The following is a 5626-nucleotide window of genomic DNA, read 5'->3' as shown; positions in this document are numbered from 1 at the left end:
TATGGGACAAGTATTTATTTCCTGCACACAAAAGAAAGCAAACACACAAAAAAAGAATTGACAGAACATCAAACAACGGGGCAGCTAGGTGGCGCAGTATACAGAGCACTGGTCCTGAAGTCAGGAGTACCTGAGTTCAAATCCAGTCTCAGACCAAACACTTGACATTTACTAGCTGTGTGACCCTGGGCAAGTCACTTAACCCCAACTGCCTTAAAAAAAAGTGGAAAAAAAAGAACATAAAACAAGTAAGGACTTATAGCTACTTTTATACCCTTTCAAGAGGCCGATGATACTTAAAGCTTATCAGAACTTAAGGCAGTTTGGGGGTTCCCAAATATGCATTCCACATTTCACCTTAGCTCTGCACTATTTAGAGAATTTCTAGTCTGTCTTGTGCCTGTTTGGGCCAGGGCTTGGACCCACCATCCTGCTGACAGTCATTTTCTCTGGCAAAGATGAAGGAATTTGCATTGTTACTAGACAGCACTGCCAGAGACAGCACTACAACCTGTCCAGCCCATAAGGCCACCTGCAAGCCTAAACACATACATCTTGTAGAGAACATTGTTTGGTAACTACCTAAATTGGCAAAGATGACAAAAAAGGAAAATGATAGTTGTTGGAGGGGATGTGGCAGGATAGGCACACTAATGCACTGCTGGTGGAGCATGAATTGGTACTAGTCATTCTGGAAAGCAATTTGGAACTGTTCTCTAAAAGTCACCAAAGTCTTCATTTCCTTTCACCCTCACATGTCACTGCTAGATTTATACCCCCTAAGAGGTTAAAAAAAAGAGGGAAATGATCCTTATGTACAAAAATATTTACAGCAGTACTTTTTACTGTAGCAAAGAACTGACAATTAAGGGAGCAGGACTGGACAAACTATGGTATAGGAATGTAAATAGAATGTTACTGCATCCTAAGAAATGATGATAGAGATAGATTCAGAGAATTCTGTGACGACCTGTATGACTGATTCAGGGTGAAGTGAGAAGAACCAGGAGAACAATATATACAGTGATTATAATACTATAACGAAAAGTAACTTAAAAGACTTTAGAACTTGCAACTATGTAATGACCAATCATAACTCCAGAGGATCCAATACCTCCCATCTCTTGACAGAGAAATGATGGACTAAAGATGTAGTATGAGACATATTTCTGGTCATGGTCAATATGCAATTTGCTTTGCTTGACTAAGGTTTTTTTGTTACAAGGGCTTTTATTTTTATTGGAGAAAAGGGCACCTAGTAATACTGCTCCCCCCTCCAAAAAGACAAAGAAAAGACAAAGAAAAGAGTGTAATTGAGGTATTTAAAAGAATTCACAGAAGGAAACAGGAGGTTCAGAGGAAAACAGACAAGCAGGAAAGCTTGGAAACTAACATGTTGAAATTATGTTATATTATTTATTTATTTCTTATTATATTATTTTAAAAAGCAAATAAGCTAGCAATGTTAGTGTTTGTCAAGTTTAGAAAAACAAAAAATTAAGTGAAAAAATGATGAAAATGGATGTGATGACCTCTGAAGTCCCTTCCTGTGAGCCTATCAATGCAATGCAAAACACATTTATGAATTGCCTGCTGTGTTGATACTGGAGTTATGAAGACAAACATGAGCACAATCTTTGCAATATAGAACCAATGGAAATTCAAAAGGACCAGAAAAGGAGTAAAAACATTACATACCAATACAGAGGCCATTATCATGCATACATGACCAAAAAAACCACACAGATCTAAGTTTTTCAGTTATAGCAGTCCATGAACAGATGAACAAACACATGAAAAAAAGCATTTTTTAAAGTGCTTACTATGTGCAAAGCATTATGTTAAATGCTGGGGAATACAAATAGAAAGCTAAAAAGATCCCTGATCTAGACAACACATATAGAGCAGCACAACTGCAGGGCAGATGGAAAGGCCTCATCACCCTTAGAAAGCAGGAGCAAGGTAGATGAAAATGCAACATGTTTGGTATTACTAAGTAACCATGAGCTTATACAGGACTATATCTTATTTTTTTTCAATCACCCAATTTATTTTATTTTTAAATATATTTTACTCCATGCCACCCTCCCCAATTACATGGTAAAACAATTTTTTAATATTTGGAGAGTTTTTTTAATTTTTGAGTTCCAAATCCTGTTCCTCCCTTCTTCCTCTTCTCCTCTCTGAGAGTAAGCAATCAGATACGGGTTAAACACGTGCAATTGTGTAAAACATTTCTAAATTAGTTATTTTGTACAAGAAGACTCAAATAAAAGAAAAATGAAAGAAAGTAAAAAATAGCACGCTTCAGTTTGTATTTAAACAATATCAGTTTCTTTCTCTGGAGGTGGATAGTACATGCAACATTATTACTTCTTTGGGATTTTCTTGGATCATTGTATTGCTGAGAATAGCTAAGTCATTCACCATTCTTCACTGAACAGTATTGCTGTTACTGTGTATAAAGTTCTCCTGGTTCTGTTCATTTCACTTTGTATCAGTTCATGCAAGTCTTTCCAGGTTTTTTGAAATCATCCTGACTGTCATGTCTTATAGCACAATAATATTCCATTACAATCATATACCACAGCTTTTTTAGCCAATCTTCAATTGATGAGCATCCCCTAAATTTCTGATTCTTAGCCACCAGAAAAATAGGACTATGTCTTATGAAACAGTTAGAAATCTTGAGATAGAATAGAATTGCTCTGGAGCAAGAGTTTTTAACTTGGGGTGGCTAAACTTCTTGCTTGAATTTTTTGCTACTGTGTATTGGCATAATTGGTTTCTGCATTTAAAAACATGATTCCAAAAAGGGTCCGTGGGCTTCCCCAGATGGTCAAAGTGATCCATGACATAAAAAGGTCAAAAATCTCTAATCTAGGGGTTGGGTCCAAGGACAGCATGAATTGTGTTTGAGATAGCACTGAAAAAGCAATGATGTCCTCTGCCCTACTTGGCAAACACTTGGCCCAGACTGTGTTGTGGCTGTGGCAGGGCTATATTCCTTAGCACAGCCTCTGCCTCCTAATCACCATACTTCCATTCATACTTGTAGCATGGAAATGGCTTTCCTCCATTCTTCTTGTACTCCTATTCTTTTTACCATATGACTTCAACAACACACACACACACACACACACACACACACACACACACACACACACAAATGCATGCGTGCACACAAATGTTTTCTTTTCATAACCCAGAAAGTTCTTGTCCAACTCAGAAAGATTTCAACTCCAGGCTGGTTTCCTTTCCTCTTACCCAACACAATCCCAGCAGTGTCCTCTTACCTCTCAGCTGCTATGCTGCATAGGCATGAGCTGGTTTCCATGTTCAGATTGTCCTTCCATTATCTCCTTTATACTGATGGTTCCCAACTCTATACCTCCAGTACTACATTTCCAATAAACTATTGAAAAACACCCAGGTGTTCTGCCAGCATCTCAAATTCATTGTCTAAACCTATATGTCATGGGTGCCTGTGTCCCTGTGGCAGTATGGTGAAGCCTATGAACCCCTTCTTAATATCGTGTTTATAAATGCATATACATATAAAATACATAGGATTAGAAAGAGAAGCAATTATATTAAATATAGTTATCAAATTATCTTCTTAAAATGAATTTACAGACTTCAGGTCAAGACCTGCTTATTGTTGTTTAGTTATTTCAGGTGTGTCTGACTTTGTTACCCCATTTGGAATTTTCTTGGCGAAGATATGGGAGTGATTTGCCATTTCCTTCTTCAGCTCATTGTACAGATGCAGAAACTGCTAGTCTGACACTGAACTTATCACCACCACCACCACCACATTTCTTCTTTTGACTCCCCTTTTGCCAATTACTTCATTATCCTTCAACTCGCCCAAGTATGGGTCATCTTTAACTTATCCCACTCTCCTCCTCACATCCAATTAGTCATCACAGCTTTTCCTTTCTCTTTTAAATACTTTCTGGTTAACTTCTGGCCAAGACGGCTGTCTGATCAGAGGCAGAAACCTTAGCTCCCCCAAACTGAGTCCAGCCAAAACCTACAGTTCATACCAGACTGACTAAAGATCAAGAAATCCAATGGGAAATTACAGAAAGTGACTACTTCTACCCTAAAACTAAAGAGAAAGTCTGGTAGAAACCAACAGACACTAGGAAAGACCTGCCAATAAAATCCACACAATCACGGGTGAACAAACTTGCAACTTCTCAGCATGGGCAGGGATAGGTCAGAAAAAAATATGCTGCCTGTGTTTGGAGGCAACTAGAACAGATGACCACTCCACAAAGCATTATATTAGAGAAACGTAAAGTAAAGCAACTCAGAGGTACCACCTCACGCCTAATATAGCTAATATAGCAGAAAGGGAAAGTGATAAATGTTGGAGGTATGGGAAAATTGGAACACTAATGCATTGTTGGTGGAGTTATGAACTGATTCAACTATTCTGGAGAGTAATTTGGAACTATGCTCAAAGGGCAATCAAACTCTGCATATCCTTTGATCCAGCAATAGCACTGGGTCTGTATGCCAAAGAGATTATAAAAAAGGGAAAGGACTCACATATACAAAAATATTTATAGCAACTCTTTTTGTGGTGGCAAAGAATTGGAAATTGTGGGGATGCCCATCAATTGGAGAATGGCTGAACAAGATGTGGTATATGAATGTAATGGAACACTATTGCTCTATAAGAAATGATGAGCAGGCAGACTTCAGAAAAACCTGGAAAGACTTACATGAACTGATGCTGAGTGAGGTAGGCAGAACCAGGAGAACGTTGTGCACAGTAAAAGCAACATTGTGTAATGATCACCTATGAATGACTTAGCTCTTGTCAGCAATACAGTGATCCAAGACAACTCCAAAAGACGCGTGATGGAAAATGCTGTCCACGTCTAGAGAAAGAACATGACTAACGTGGAAATATGTTTAACATGATTGTATATATATAAACTATATCTGATTGCTTGCTGTCTTGGGTGGGGGGAGCAAGGGATAGAGGAGAAAAATTTGGAACTCAAAATCTTACAAAAGATAGAGCTCTGTCCTTGGAGTCAAGAGGACCTGAGTTTAAATCTGGCCTGAGACACTTGACACTTACTAGCTGTGTGATCCTGGGCAAGTCACTTAACCCCGATCACCTCACCAAAAAGGAAAAAAAATAATCTTACAAAAATGAATGTTGAAAATTATCTTTACATGTAACTGGAAAAAAAATACTATTAAGTACCAAAAAAAAGTCTTTCAATAAGATCAAGAGCAATGAAAAGATGGCCATTGTCACCAGTACTATTTGATATAGTTCTAGAAATGCTGGCCATTACCAGGGTGAAAAAAAAAAGACAAAGAAATGGAAGGAATCAGCTCAAGCAAAGAAGAGGCACAATCACCTCTATTTGCAGATAATATAATAGCTTCAATGAAAATGTTAATCAAAGAAATTTACAAGTTCAGAAAATTTCAGGATATTTACAAAGCCCATTTTCTCTTTAAGTTAGTGACAAAACTCAGCAGGAGACAGAAAAAGAAATTCCATTCAATGTAGTTACAAAATGTATATAAAATCTTAGCAGCTCCTCAACAATTCACACTCAGACGTCTTCATAATAAGAAATAATGACAGCAC

This window comes from Phascolarctos cinereus, unplaced genomic scaffold, assembly GCF_003287225.1.
Source record: "Phascolarctos cinereus isolate Bilbo 61053 unplaced genomic scaffold, phaCin_HiC Scaffold_5;HRSCAF=322, whole genome shotgun sequence".
Lineage (NCBI taxonomy): Eukaryota > Metazoa > Chordata > Mammalia > Diprotodontia > Phascolarctidae > Phascolarctos > Phascolarctos cinereus.
This window is presented reverse-complemented; position numbering follows the sequence as displayed.